General features: G+C 43.4%; 1 pseudogene; it reads left to right on the top strand.

Annotated features, from left to right (window-relative positions):
* The first annotated feature begins 12982 nt into the window (after positions 1–12982).
* LOC120268436 lies at positions 12983–14651 on the top strand (annotated as a pseudogene).
* The last annotated feature ends 1378 nt before the right edge of the window (positions 14652–16029 follow it).

The raw sequence follows: 16029 nt of genomic DNA, 5'->3' as shown, positions 1-16029 counted from the left end.
ATTATGCTTTTAATTAATTGATGTTTGTTGTGAGTTCCAACCTTGAATGCTTGATTGTATGAACATTTCCCCTAGAGTGACACTAAGGTTGAGAGCTCTTGTTGTTAACCTCGTGAGTGAGTGACGCACCACGACCGTTAGACAAAGCTATGTTGGAGAGGGTTGAGAGGGTGAGTCGAGAGGTACAAGAGCGTCCCCTTTCCCCTCTGATGTGATAGATTCTACCTCCATTCCTTGAGTTCTTTGTGGCCATAATAGAGTGAATGGTCTAAGGGTTGACCCTCCGCTGGGGCTTAGTTGCGCGTGCAACGGAGTGAAGTGATGAGGTGGTCTTAGTATCTAGGGCTTAATCGTGGTTAGGAACCTTCCACCTGGACCAAAGGGTTAGGTCTATAATTAGGAAGAGATTTATCACTTGGAATACCTAGAGCTCATTGCAACTCTATTCCAGTGCGAGGTGGAGAGGTTATCTAATATCTCCTCTGGGACATGTATAGAGTTAGGCATAGTTGACCTTAGATTTAGGACTATGTATTTAAGGATTTCCACGACTCACCATTGCATTGATTAGGAAGCATAATAGAATGTTCTTACACTTGAAACGATTGTCCTAGGCAGAGCATTATCCGAGAACCCCATCTTTATCGATTGCCTTACCTCCTCCTTTACTCGTGCTTTCTTACTTGTTGTTTTTACTTTTGAGAATTAAATCATAGTCACACTTATCACTACCGATCTTTCACATAGCTAAGAAGCGGATTAAGTGTTTTTATTCCCTGCTCCCTGTGGATTCGATACCCGCTCATCCGGGATTATTACTCGACAAACCTGCACTTGCGGGATATACGCAAGGGGACCTTTTCAATCCCCTAACCTAAGGAAAGCCCCTGTGCGATTTCTCAATCTTCCTCCTTCCCCGCAGGTCCTGGGTTCCCCCTTTAAGAGAAGAGCCATCGGACCAACATCCAACTGGGGGCCACTGGAGTTTTCTTTCTGGTCTTTTAGACTTGGTTTCATCAACAATGTTGGTGTTGGTGCGAAGGGGAATGCTAAGAATGGAATTGCCAGATTTTCGAGAAGAAGAACTCTAGTCTAGCTGCTCTGGAGTCTTTCTTTTTTTCATAAATTAATTTTTCCTTCCTTATCAGAGAGGGGCCCTTTGTGTGCAGGTCTAAAAAACACAAAAACAGAATGAGGGCTCTAAAAAAAAACTAACTATCCAATCTTTCTTGACGTGGTTTCGAAACATAACGCTTCCTGAACAATTTTCTTTTATCATCTACAAAGGGAAAGGGCTAGGTTGATCAACTGAAGCATGAAAGGGGATGCAAAGAACAGAGGCAAGCTTAGAAAGAGAGGTCCTCCCAAGTTCATAAGGCTCTTCTACCATACTCATATCGAAAGCCGTAAGTCAATTGAAAGTCACTCTGACTTACAGCTCCACTTTACACTTTTTGATCCTGGTTTAATGGTACACCTGTTGAAGTAGCTTGGCTGGCTTGAACACAACGCTTGGATAATTTGGCTTGTTAGCTTGGATAGACTAACTGCTCGATTGGATTAGCTTAGCTCGCCGATCGTGTAGTGTAGGACTTCAACAACTGGAATTTCAAGCTTGACTTGTTAGCTAGTAGCCTGAATGCTTAGTAGCTTACTTTCAGATCGTTCCGCTACGAGCTACTGTCGCTCATGGAGACTTGTTCTTGTATACTAAGAAAGGAAGGTGAGATTGCCGGGACTTACTCTGATCCATCCAAATAGCGCGGGCTAGCTAGGTTGGATTGAGTAGTTCGTTTCTTACTCGACATTGTGTATTGGATGGCGCACAAAAGGTTAAGGCAAAGTGTGATTGCTCACTTCTCTACGCTAAGAGAGTTTAGCCTATGAGAAAGACTGCCTAAGTGAATGAGAGCAGAGGTAATGAAAAGCGTTTATCGTCATATCCGAAATCACCTATGCTCATCTCCTGGACATGGCCTTTTCTGGTAACCTCTGAATGAATGTAGTCCTATTGGGCTAGTCTGGTCCTATCCCAATCCTTTGGCTTGGTCTATCTTAGGCCATCCACCACCTTAGCTCGAGAAGCCTACGCTCCGTAAAAGGGGAGTCAATCTTCGAAATAAGATGAATAACTGCTCATTGGGATGTCGAGTTCTAAGTCGGTCGCTCTCTTGCCTTCCAACTTCCTTGTGCGGTTGGTAACCATTCGTTAGCTTTCTCTATATACCCAGGGCCGACATTTGCTAACCTAGCTGGACGGTCAGTCTTTAGCTTAGTTATGAGATGGCCATTGACAACCTCTCTGAGATATACGGTTTATGCCAGAAAGATATGAAGTTGGACTAATTTGTTTGGAAAAGAAAGGAAGTTCCTTTGTTGGAAAGATTGAGCCATTGACTTTACGCTTTTTGTATCAAATCAATGGTAGGGTAGGTCAGCTGGAGGGGACCCTGATGGTTAGAGTAACTCACTGAGAAGGTGAGCGAGGTTCCTACTTTTGTGAAATGATAGGTATGCTTAAACAAAGTAGGAGAGGGCACGTGGAGGCGAGCGGAGCGAAAGCAAAACAAGCTCTTAGTGGTGGGGTGCCTTCCTTCCTGGTCCCACTTTAGTCTTTTTCATCGGCATAGTGTCCATATCAATGAATCTTGCAAAAGCACAAGCGAAGGACCTTCGTCAGCAGAAGTCAAGTAGTACATATAACAAGTTTTTGGTTAAACGAGCGGACTTTTCACTAAAACTTCTTTCTTAGTACCTTGGTATAAGGTAAGCAAGCGTAGGCTTGGGTACTCAAGATGGAAGTAATAATATACATATATTATTGCTTTTTTGATGTGATCCTAGTCTAATGAAAGAAAGATCTATCCTAACTCTCATTCAACCATCTATCTAATGACATGAGGGTTGCCGGTTTCACAGAGAGAATCAGTCCAAGTCCTCTCCACTGTGAAAGACAATGGACCCTTAACCATTCGCACAAAGTCATACAACTTTCATAACACACCGTATCGAAAGATTATTATTTTCTTTCAAGAACGGCTATACACAAGGGTACGACTGGTGGTTTCAGTAAAGACTCATCTGCGACTTTAATCAAACTGCACAGAATCTACACTGGCATACCCGCCAAAAAGCCCATTGCAAGAAGCACGAAGGGGCACAAAAGCAATCGGCACTCGTTAGTATAGTTGTAGGAGCGAGCAGGAGCTCTTGAGTTGGCTTGGCTTTCGAAGGCAAGGCTCAGGAGAGGAGGTTAGGCATTAAAATAAGAAATAGAAGGTGCAGGAGATGGAAATGGAAGCTCAAAAAAGAAATAAACGAATGGTAAGGATGTAAATAATCCAAGACTCATCGGTCGGGAAAAAGATCGACGTAATTCAGCGACCTAGCGCTCCGCAAAATAAGATAATGCCATGATAACTATCGCCAAGATACCAACCCTTGATCCTAACCCATATATTCGTAAAGGAATTGGGTTTGGGACATCAGCAGGAGATGATCTAGCACATTAGCTTGGGGGAATAAATGAATTAGGTTATCAATTCCTATGCTTGCAAGCTACCTATGATTTTCTTCGTCACCAACCATTTCCGGTGACTCAAGCATAGCATCTTTCCCCAAGTCCTTGTCATTTCCAGGATCAGTGTTCCATCCCCTACATCTGGTTCTTCTTTGTATCCCATCGATACATCAGGCAGGCATAGGAGAGCAATCGATTAGCCCAATCATCAGAGCGGGAGCAAACATAGCTGGGTCGGATTACTCCTATCTCTCCCTGTATATATAACGAATGAAGTAATTATTAAACACTCAGATCAGGACATTCTTGAATGGGTGGAAACTGGCGGCAGGGCTTGCTTAACCAGATACATGGAATTGGGATCTCTCTCGCATGCAAATCTTTCTATCGGGAAACCCTCGAAACTTCTATCATCCTTGGTAGGAGCGGTGGGATCGGGATGATGAGTGTTCATTGATTATAGAATACGAATATAAAGAAAAATATATATATTGATACCATAAAGAAAAAATGGCAAGAAAATTATAAATAATATAGATGGAGGATAAAATAACGATGTGGAAAACAAGACAGGGATTTTGTACAATGACACTGTACAATAATTTTTTTTTAAAAAGGGATGTAGCGCAGCTTGGTAGCTCCTTTGATTGGGGTCAAAAATAGAACTAAGGTTAAAATCCTGTCATCCCTACCCATTATTTATCCTATGGGTAGTAACGAGGGATCAATTAAGATCGATTAAAATTGGACAAAATTTCTTGTTTTCTTATACAACAATATGCATGCCGTACTAAAATCATCCTTTTCTTTACAGTTTGATCTCCTCTTGTAAGAAAGTGCTCTTAGTTCAGTTCGGTAGAATGTGGGTCTCCAAACCCCGATGTCGTAGGTTCAAATCCTACATGAGCGTGATTCCGTTTATGTTATGTCGAATCACAATAAAAACTTAACTTAACAAAGTTAAATTACAATTAAAATTTTACCTACGATACGAGGTCAATTCAATAAAAAAAAGAAAGATTACTCAATAAAATAAAAGGTCCAACTCGATCACCGTGCTCAGTATTGTAAATATGCGCTATTCTGAATAATCCTACCAAAGTAATAGGAATTAGACCTAAGTCGATTCAAAAATATAAAAACTCAAATTTTTTTACTTTTTTTAATACTCTGAACTACTTGACTTTATTATTATATTATATTATGACCAACCAATTACTTGAATTGAAATAAAAGGATTCAAACAAAAAACTTTTAACCCTAAATTAAAGGGCTTTTATTATTTAACATTATATAGTTATTTATAATAAAATAATTATTTGCAGATAATATATAATGAATTATTTTCCCCATTGATTCACACTTCACCATAGTCTTTTTTTTTTCTATTACGAAGCCAATAATGGAACCCTTTTGAGGTTTGGAATTTTCTATTGGTCTATTGAATAACATTGACAAGGTCCCCTTGCGTATATCCCGCAAGTGCACGGGTTTGTCGAAGTAGTAATCCCGGATGAGCGGGTATCAAATCCACAGGGAATAGGGAATAAAAACACTTAATCCGCTTCTTAGCTATGTGAAAGATCAGTAGTGATAAGTGTGACAATGATTCAATTCTCAAAAGTAAAAACAACAAGTAAGAGAGTACGAGTAAAGAGTGAGGTAAGGCAATTGATAAAGATGGGGTACTCGGATAATGCTCCGCCTTGGACAATTGTTTCAAGTGCAAGAACCCTCTATTATGCTTCCTAATCAATGCAATGGTGAGTCGTGGAAATCCTTAAATACATAGTCCCAAATCTAAGGTCAACTATGCCTAACTCTATAATTAGGAGGAGAGATTAGATAACCTCTCAATCTCGCACTCGCATAGAGTTGCAATGAGCTCTAGGGATTCCAAGTGATAAATCTCCTCCTAATTATAGATCTAACCCTTTGGTCCAGGTGGAAGGTCCCTAACCACAATTAAGCCCTAGATACTAAGATCATCTCAACACTTCACTCCGTTGCACGCGCAACTAAGCCCCAGCGGAGGGTCATTTCTTAGACCATTCACTCTATTATAGCCCCAAAGAACTCGAGGAACGGAGGTAGAATCTATCACGTCGGATGGAAAAGGGGATGCTCCTGTACCTCTCGACTCACCCTCTCAACAATCTCCAACCTAGCTTTCTCTAACGCTCGTGGTGTGTCACTCACTCACAAGGTTACCATCAGGAACTCTCAACCCTAGTGTCACTCTAAGGGAAATGTTCATACAATCAAGCATTCAAGGTTGGAACTCACAATAAACATCAATTAATTGAAAGCATAATAAAGAGATTCAATGAAACAAATACATCCTAGGGTTCACAAATACCCAAGTACCCACTAGGGGTTTAGCTCTCCATGGACCTAAGTACAATCAAAGAAATAGAATGTAAAAGCAATGAATCCGTAGAGAAACCCCCTCAATAGTCGTGTTGATGGTCTTGTGGAAAGTCCTCTATTTTTCGTCCAAAGATTCCCTTGTCCGGTATAGGATAAGCCTCGACGGAAGCTGCCCTACCAACCTTCTTCCTAAGGAATGACGATGTTGGAGCCATAGAACCTCTCCAAAACCATAGCCAATACCTCTCAAAATCCTAGCCAAAACCCTCTCTCAAGTTGGGGAAAAGATGGAGAAAAGAATGCTGAAATCGGGGTTGAATCGGCTTTAAATAGGGCTGGAATCGGGCAACCACACGGGGCTGTGGATTTTACACATGCCCATGTGAAATTTCCACATGGCCGTGTATAATTTCCACACGCCCCTGTGGATTCTCTGAATTCCTTTTTTCTCGGCCGGCTGTGAACAGTACTGCTACACTACTTTCGCTATAGTGTTCTGCTACAGTACCTGCCCTAAAATACTTCCTGAGTCCATACTTTCATCGCGGTGACACAAACAGGCACACGTTCATGTCGTTGATCACTTTGCTTCTTTAATGACAGACAAGTTGGTGGAGATCTTGTTCTATGTGCATAAGTCGGAATGCTTGAGTGTGACTGCCCTTGTGCCCCTCCAAACTGTGCCCTGATCCTCTAACTTTCTCTTATTAGTGAGCAGCTCCTTCAAAAACTTGTCATACTTTGGCATTTGAGCTAGTGCCTCAATGATTGGAATATTTATGTGAAGTTGTTTGAAGATATTGAGGAATTTCTTGAATTGGGCCTCATCCTTATCTTGTTTGAGTCTCGAGGAGTACGGTATCACTGGCTTGTATTCGTACCCCCTTGAAATGTTAGGATTGGGGGAGTCTTCAACAAGTTTCCTCCCGTTGTCCTTGCTCGCATGTTCATCCAAATTAGGGTCTTCCCGGACGGTTACCCCATCATTGGGAGCACTTGGGATCTCTTTTTCCCTTGCTTCCAACTGTCTCCCACTTCTCAAAGTAACAGCTTGTAATTGTTCCCTTGGGTTGCATTCGGTATTGCTCGGCAAACTCCCCAAGGATTGTTCAGCTTGTCCACGAGCAAGCTGTCCCACTTGGTTCTCTTGAGATTGGATGGACGCTTGAACATTTTTCAGTACAGCACCGAATTCATCAAGTTTCTTTTCATTCTGCAAAAAACGTGCCTCCGTGCCAAGCATGAATCTTGCCAATATATCCTCCGTGGAGAGTTTCTTCTATTGTGGAGGAGGGGCATTGTATTGGTTTCCTTGAAATGGTGGAGGCTTGTACTGAGATTGGCCTTGATTCCAAGAGGGATTTGACGAGCCTCTCCAACCATAATTGTAAGTATTACCAAATTGGTTCCCTGGTCCTCATGGTTCACCCCCAACATAATCAACTGTTTCTACAAGAGGTGATAGGGCAACAAAAATAGGACATTGTGATGTTCCATGCCCAGCCCCACAAGTGTCACATGACAAAACGGCCTTGGAACCCGAATCGACCCCAACCTCGAGCTGGTCACTATTTATGCTAGGGCATCATACTTGAATTTCCGCTCGGGTGATATGCTTCGTCAAGGCATTAATCTTCGTGAGCCAATGCTCGTGGATTCGCTCACCTCATATAGCCCCCGCAGCCCTTGGAGGCTTCGCCTAGTGCTCCAATGACACTCGTCTGTCGGACATATTCTCAATTAATTCCTCCGCCTCTTCTGGAAGCTTGTTGCTTAAAGAACCACCTGCCGCTGCATCAATAAGCTGCCTAGTAGCATAGTTCAACCCGTTACACAACATCTGTACTCTCATCCATGCAGGGAAGCCGTGATGAGGACAGTTACGAAGAAGCTCCTTAAATCATTCATGGGCTTCAAATAGTATCTCACTATCACCTTGCCTGAAAGACGATATCTCCTGTCTCAATCTTGTAGCCTTGCTTGGAGGAAAATATCAGGCTAGGAACTTCTCGACCATTTCCTTCCAAGTGGTGATGGACACCAGAGCTAAGGATGTGAGCCATCTGTATGCTGTACCTCTCAAGCTGAATGGGAACAACCTCAGTGTGATGGCATCATCTGACACTGAATTGATCTTGAAAGTGGAGCAGATTTGAAGGAACCGAGCAAGATGGAGATGGGGATCCTCATCCGCTAGACCATCAAACTGTATTGAATTCTGAATTATCCCTATGGTACTCACCTTGATTTCAAAGTTATTAGCCAGAACGGTTGGTACTTGGACACTAAATTCTTCTCCCGTGAACTGTGGCCTTTCATATTCCGATAGGGTCTTCCTAGGCTCCTCCATGACAGACGGTTCACTTGACACAACCCGAACCTCTTGTTGTGTAGAACTTTCTGCTGCTTCTCTCAATCTTTGATGCAAAGTTCTTTCTATCTCGTTATCGGGTTCAGTCAAGTTTGCTTGACTCGCTTGTGTCATAAGATGTGCACCTACACGAATTGAGGAGTCAAGATGTTAGTTAATAGTAAAAACACAAAGATGGGTAATTACAAAAGTTCATCAACCAAAAACACAAAAGACAAACAAAACAAAAGTGCAAAAACAAATGAAAAAGAAAAGGCTAAATCAATAAATGTAAAGCTTTCCAAATATTCCTCAGTGATTGGTCCTTGGTAACGGCGCCAAAAACTTGATTGACACGATGTGTGTACACCCGCAAGCGCACGGGGTCGTCAAGTAATAAACCACTCGTGCACGCGCGAATGGGTCATATTCCCAAGGGGCCTGAGGAGCTACCCTACTCACTTCTTACCTGTTGTTTAGCTCACCGATTCCAAGATAAGAGAAAAGAAGAAAACAAAATAAAACGAAAAACGAAATGAAATCTTAAGAAGTACGAAAAAAGTAAAATACGAGAGATGCCCAAGGTTGGAAAACGGTCATGGATGTGGATTCCCAAGGGGGCTACTATAGTGAGTAGGAAATTGAGTAATAAAGCGCGTGGCTAGTTGGACCAAGAAAACCAAGACCTAGGTCAACCAGATGGTCAAGGCAATTGACCCCTAACCCGGTGAAAGTATTGAGCGTGGAATCTCTTCCGCCCAACTTCCCACACGGTTACAAGGAGAATGTCGGTTTTCACAAGTTAGGGTGGAAACACAAGTAGTTTTCAACCCTAGGATTGGAGGGGTACAAATACCCGATGGCCACGGCATATTTATACAATGAACCCTTCCTAGTTTGGTGGAGTCTAGCACTAAGGCAATGGTCATGCTACAAAGTGCTACCAAGAATTTGATACATCACTCAATCAAATATACCAAAACAAGCAAGAACATCAAACAAGGATCACAACAAGCCAAACATGCATAAACTACTCAAACAATCCAAAACATAACAAGTTCGCCCCCTAGGTTCACCTACATCCGGTGACCTAGGGGATTAGTTGTTCATGTTCAACAAGAAAACCAAATAATCCATACAAACAACTAAATTAAACATGAGGAACACTCCCTCAAATGATGAAGGTCGAATGACGCAAGAATCCCGGGAGAAAGCCCTCCCGAAGACGGCACTCGAAGGGGTGGCTTCCGATTGTCTTCAACCTCCAAGCAATGATGCCCTAAAAGTAGATCCTCCTCGTTCTTGCTCTCCTCCCGAGAAAAATGCTCGGATTTCCTCCCTTTTTGCCCTCCTAAAGCTTGGGTTCAAGTGATGTAGAAGTGTTCTCCAAACCTTAGCTGGCCTTATCCCCAAAGAAGAAGAAAAATCAAGAAGAAGATGCCCAAAAAATGCCCTTCAAGACCTTATAAGTGCCCGGATCCCGACCGATGAACGGGTCAGATATACCGTCAGTATACCGATCGACACGTCCGAATATGCGTATAAACCGCAAGTGCACGGGTGTCGAGTAATAATTACCCGGTGAGTCGGGTAGTCGAATCCACAGGGAATGTAGTATTAGTAATAACCACTTCTCAATTATCTAGTCGGAATCAATGAATATGATGAAGTGAACTAATTGCAAGCAAAAGTAAACAAGTATGCAAGAAATAAAGTAGAAGAGTCTCAATCACTAAGGATGAGGTACTCGGGCAATGATCCCCCTAAGATCTTCCTTGAAGCTCAAGATTCACTAAATGCTCTAGAATCGAGTCTAATGAGTCGAGGTAGTCCAACGATAACCAATCCTTGTCTCCAAGCAAAAAGGCACTAGTCCCCTACAAGGTCCCGTGGAGAAATCGGCCAATCTCAACACTTCACACCCTATATGACCGCAATATGCTGTAAGGAAACCTAAGAGTAAAACCGATTCCTAAATGTAGATCCAACCCCTAATTCTCGCGAAGGATCCTAACCCCCTACAAGGTCCAAAGTGGAGAAATCGAGCAATCTCACACCTCACACCAAATATGGTTGCAAAGAGAATATGGAATACGGAGATAGGAAACACTCAATCGAAGGGGAAAGGTGACACTCCTCCATCTCAAGGCTCACCCTCTCAACCCTCTTTAATCTTGGAAATCTAACTCTAATGGAGACCTCTCACATCAAAGTATTAAATCATGCAATGTAAACTAACCACAAGGATTAACAACACTAGCAAGCAATTAAATCACAAGATTAAAACTCAAGACAACTCGGATTAACTAGAAGCATTAAGAGAATCAGTCCAAAATATAAATCTTAGGGTTCACATGCCCAAATACCCACTAGGGTTTAGCCCTCCATGGGCCTAGTTACAAAACAATAATTGATACAATGAAAAGCAATAAAACCCATAGAGAAAACCCCCTCGAATTCGCACGGATTGTCCTTGATTGGTAGTTCTACGTCTTGAAGGTTTCCTCTCCGAAGCTAGGTTGCCAATGGCTCCCCAAAATGCTATGACATAGAAGGAACCTATCAAAGTTAGTGAAGAACTCCCTCTCAATCGGCGAAGACCTTCTCCTCAAACCCTAGCCGCCTCTCTCTCAATGTCTATGCTCAAAGCTCCGCAAAAAGTCCCTTTAGAATCGGCCAAAAGGTGTATTTATAGCCTCACATCGCGTCTGTCACGTGCCCCCACGCGCCCGTGTGGATTTTCCACGCACCCGCGTGGGCTAAAGGAATTTCCACGCAGGCGCGTGAATTTCCACAACGCGATGATAAACATTCTCCTCTTAAGGCCATACGATCGGGCACACGATCATATGGTAGGCTATACGGCTTTTCCTTCATCAATGCATCTTGAAAGGTCTTGAAATCTTTACAAAGAGGAGGAATATGGAGACATGGCTGCCTTTGTGCCCTTCCATTAATAACTTGGCTTGCAAAACTATGGAAGTTGGCACACATCTCCTCATACACGAACTCCTCTTGTGTCTTCCAACTTGATTTGTACAAGAATTCCCAATATCATGCCATGATAGCCTATCTTCGCTCCCTTTTGAATTCACAATGCCTTCACAACCTATATGCATAAAAGAACACCCAATACACGAAATGAGACATAAACCGTATAAAATATGATGCTCAATGTATGTAAAACATGCATAAAAACATGTTCACTCAAGCACTTATCACCGACCCCTCGGGAATTTCAGTTTTCTGCCGAGAAGCCCGCGATGAGCTACAGTGGCTGCTACAGAGAAACTGCTACAGTAACACCACTACATCACTGAGCTACAGTAATCCCGGTCCCCTGGAAACGCCATTTTGATGCTGAATTCATCCCCAATCGTGTCGCCGAGCTACCAGGGCTTCTAAAGGGCCTTAAATGCAAAAATACTACAATTTAGACCAAAAAGGCATCGATTCAACAAATAAATATAAAGAATAATACAGAACAAATACATGCAAAATACATACTTTTAGACATTTATCATGTGGTTCTTTCCCCTGAATCTTCTTTAAGAAAATGATAGGCCCACTAGCATGGTTTAGTCAATTCGATGTCCAGTGACATCAGATCTCAATCACTAAACCCCATGGATGCACAAGCCTTACACATACAATTCACCTATACTATCTAAGATGGCACCTATACGATCGTCAACATGATAGCCCAAAAGAGGTAGAGTATTTTGCTTTAGATTTCTTTCTTTATAATTCTTTGAGGATTAAACTTCCTTTTCCAGTTCTATACTATTTTCTACTTGAGGAATTTCCCATTCTCTGTAGTAGTACGCCTCGGCTAGTGTCAAAAAGTTTGATTGTGAATGAGCGAGTCATTCGGTACTATGATTCCGCTACTTCATATGTGGGCTTACCGGGCTAAGCTAATCATTGGATGCTCCAAACTAAGCCACTTTTTTTCGTTATCGGAAATCGACACACATTGATATAGGATGTTGAGCTTGCCTATCCCTGGACGATACCTATTTGTATCATCCTTTGTTTAACCAACTATGCAACATTCTCACTTCTGATATCTCCAGGTGTTGTCGCCAAAAAGCTTCCCCGATTGACAGAAAGTCCCGCTAATGACACTTGAAAAAGCAGCTTACAATGTCTCGTCGCTTCGGTGAATCACTTGAGCCCTAAGACAATTTCGGTGCCATGGAGCTAGACCAGTGAACTATTACGCTTTCTTCAAAGGATTGCTGCTTCCAAGCCCACCTCCTGGTTGTCATCGCTCGATCACTTTCTTTTCTACTAAGTTCTTGCTTAGGGACCTTAGCGTACGATCTGGGCTGTTTCCCTCTTGACTTTGGATCTTAGCATCCAATCAGTCTGTCTGTACAAACAAAGACGACCTATATTCGGAGTATCCTTGGGGTTGGTCAAGTGAAATAGGGGCCACCCTAGTCCATTGAGTGCTCTACCTCGGGCCATCAACATCATACGCTCTACTGAAATAGATTTCGTTGAAAATAAGCTATATCCGAGCTTGGTTGCCCTTTCACCCCGAGCCATAAGTCATCCCCGTATCTTGCCACATACATGGGTTCGGTCCTCCAAGGCCTGTTAGAGCTCTCTTCAACCTGCTCATGGCTAGATTAATCGGTTTTGTGTCAAATAGGAAGAACTAGAATCTTCGACCTCTGGAAAGCGCCTACACCTAATGGCTTAAGCTGTTGTTCCCATTTCCTCGCTGACCCATCATGCGAAAGGTACACAATTAGAGTGAGTGCGCCCGCGCTTTGCTCCTTTGACTGATTGTTCACATCGGATCTCATGATCTCTATTTTACTCCCCGATGGGGGTTCTTTTCACCTTTCCCTCACGATACTACTTCGCTATCGGTCATTGAGGAATACTTAGGCTTAGAGGGTGGTCCCCCTTTCTCACGTAAAAGCGATCATCATTCGAACACGCCGTGTTTTACAGGGAAGGATTGAACCATGGGAACGAATTCACAGGGCTATCACCTTCGTTGGTCTTGATAAAGATGTATACGATAAGTCATACGCCTTGGGTCACAGAGGTGTTGAATATTGAAAGAGAGATCCTCCTTCTGCCCCTTCTTCCATATCATAACGTAATTCATGTACATGATTTTTGTTCTGGATAAGCCCTGGCAGTTCTTCATAACCTTCCTCTTCAACGAGATATTCATCTTGCTTCATTGGAGCCCTCTACGCCTTTGCCGGCTTGAGTCTTAGATCGCGTCTCTCTGACCTGATAACTAGTATCGCCTCCTCGCCCAGCTCTATCTGCGGGCCCCTTCTTTTACAATATTTAATAAGGTCTCTCCTGGCCAAATTCTTATTAAAGCCTTCTCTACAATAGAATTCGGCCTTCGGGGTCAACCCGGCGGCTTCTATGAGCAAGGCGGCGGAAAGGAGGCTCGAGGGCTTATTAAGAAAAAAATGGCAGGGCACTGAGGGGGAAAACAAAAGGCCTTTTTCCGGTTTCCCCTTGGCAGAGAGGGGTGCTTGTGGGGGTGTGTGCCGTAAAGCTTCTCATAGAAATACAAAAATGTATCACCCACTTCCAACAATCCGGCCTGAACCTTTGGGTAGGCTCTGTAGAATCAAGAACCATAGCTGCACGAAGTACGGTACAATACCCCAGTATGGTCATTCGAGAAGCCCCTCTAGGGACGACCCCCATACAATTCTTGCGAGAGCTGGAGAAGCATCTACGGGTAAAGCACCATATCCATATAACTGCTTGCCAACTACTCTCCGCCATCCATTCCAAGTTTAGGGACGCAGGTTATAGTATCCCGATAAAAGAGCTGACAAAGGGGATGAGCGGAAGAGGTCGTCTACTGGACATTGTTCAACTAGCGGAGACTCTTGGAACATCTGGAGTAAGAAATCCCAAAGTTAGAGTATTATGGGGGACCGTCAAGCACATCTGGCAAGAATCAAAGGGGATCTCATTCTTGCATAGCTCAGGTCGGAGCAACGTCCCAATGGACGTTCAACAGGCAATCTCACGGTCAGGCATGAGCAAGGTTTCATTGTATAATCCCGCGGGTCAGAAGGTGACGGGGGAAGGAGGCGGACATCACGATAAGTCCTCTGTCCTACTACAGGTGCCACGACAATCTTTGCCAAGTCCGAATGATTATCGACCACCAGATTCGCTGGTCTGCTATATTCACCCAATCCCACAAGCATAAATCTTCGGCGTTGAATATAATCCCAAAATACCCCAAAGACTCAAATTCAAATATAGTAAATCAAGAAGGTGGTAAGACCCTTGCGGAGTTCCCAAACAGTATAGAGCATGGGAAGCTCTGACCCGGTCAAGACCCGAACAAGGACGGAGCACTCAACTACATTTAATTTAATAAGTAGTTGTCTTTTTCTATTAGTTTAGTTGCGAACAGGCATTTATATGAGATTAGTTGAGTAGGCTTGCGTTAGTTGTTTGCTATAGGATAGCTAGTTGTAGGGCTTTCAAAAACTGAAGGCTTGGCTTTGCTATCGCTCATTACTTGTATTGTAGTCCTAGTCTTGTAGTCGGCCTTCCATGCCTCTTTAGTATTTTTAATGCGGAGGCCTTCTTCCTTCATTCATTTTGCGGTAGCTTCCAAGCCAGAAAAAAGGCCTTCTTCCTGGCCCGAAAGATCGCTTCGCTTCTGGCGACTAGCTTCTACCGCTTCAATTAATGGCTAAGGCTACCTTGAATCAATGAATTCATTCATTCTTTTTAGGTTCGAGGACCCGTTGGTCAAAGGAAAGGGGGTCCAGATTTCGGGACAGAGTCGTATGACGCGAGAATCTCACGTACGGTTCCTTTGAGAACGGTGTGACACCACCACCTGTGAAGCCCGACGAGTGGTCCACAGAGCTGCATCCCTACTCACCCGGTCCATACACATCGCTCTCTCTAGGAGGTTGGCCGCTTATCCTAGATCTTGCCATTTCCAAGAAGATCCCGAGCTCGATCAGGTTTAGTATCAAGGTGATTCCTTTTCTATTCCTATATATATGGGTCTGTACAGCATTTCCACGATATCGTTATAATCAATTAATGGAACCTGGCCGGAAAGTGTTCTTGCCTCTATCATTAGCTCGGGTAGTCCCCGTTTCTGGTGTTTTAGTCACCTTTTGATGGCTCCCTAAATCTATATGTCAGGAAGTTTCTGAAGAAGCGAGCTACTCCCCGAAAATGGCCCACCCCTTTGTCGTTGGGGATTCATTGCTAGTTCTGCGGTTATTAGTAAGATGGCTAGCCTAATTTAATTTTTTAATTTAATTGAAATTTCTAATTTATAGAAGAGGGCTTTGTTTATGCAATCTTGCTCACAAGACCCTCTTCTCTGGCGAACCTGTGATCACCGTCTCTAACTGAATGCTCAACTTAGGTCGTGTACAACAACCTTAAGCACACAAGCCTAGGCTGGGCCTACCCCCATCACTAGAGGAGCCGTATGAGGCGGAAGCTCCACGTACGGTTTTTAAGCCGAGCCTTTCCAGCAATGGGGCCTAGGGATTAGTGCGTGAGACCAATATCCACAGCAAACTGACGCATGGGACTCACCCTTGACTTGGGAATGGAGAAGGGAAACATAGTATTCACAAGACCGAGGCGAGGGGGAGATTCCCTACAGCGAGAGGGACACCTCGCGAGCCGGGCTTTGGAGATGAGGCCTTTTGGCGAAGCGAAGTCAATTTTGGGCTACCAAACCCTAAAACTGATGAGAACATCAGGGAAGCGTGTACATTATCACACTCCCTGCCTTCCAAAGGTT

Source organism: Dioscorea cayenensis, chromosome 9 (genome assembly GCF_009730915.1).
Source record: "Dioscorea cayenensis subsp. rotundata cultivar TDr96_F1 chromosome 9, TDr96_F1_v2_PseudoChromosome.rev07_lg8_w22 25.fasta, whole genome shotgun sequence".
Taxonomy (NCBI): Eukaryota; Viridiplantae; Streptophyta; class Magnoliopsida; order Dioscoreales; family Dioscoreaceae; genus Dioscorea; species Dioscorea cayenensis.
The sequence above is the reverse complement of the archived record's forward strand: the minus strand, read 5'-3'. Positions and strand labels throughout refer to the sequence as shown.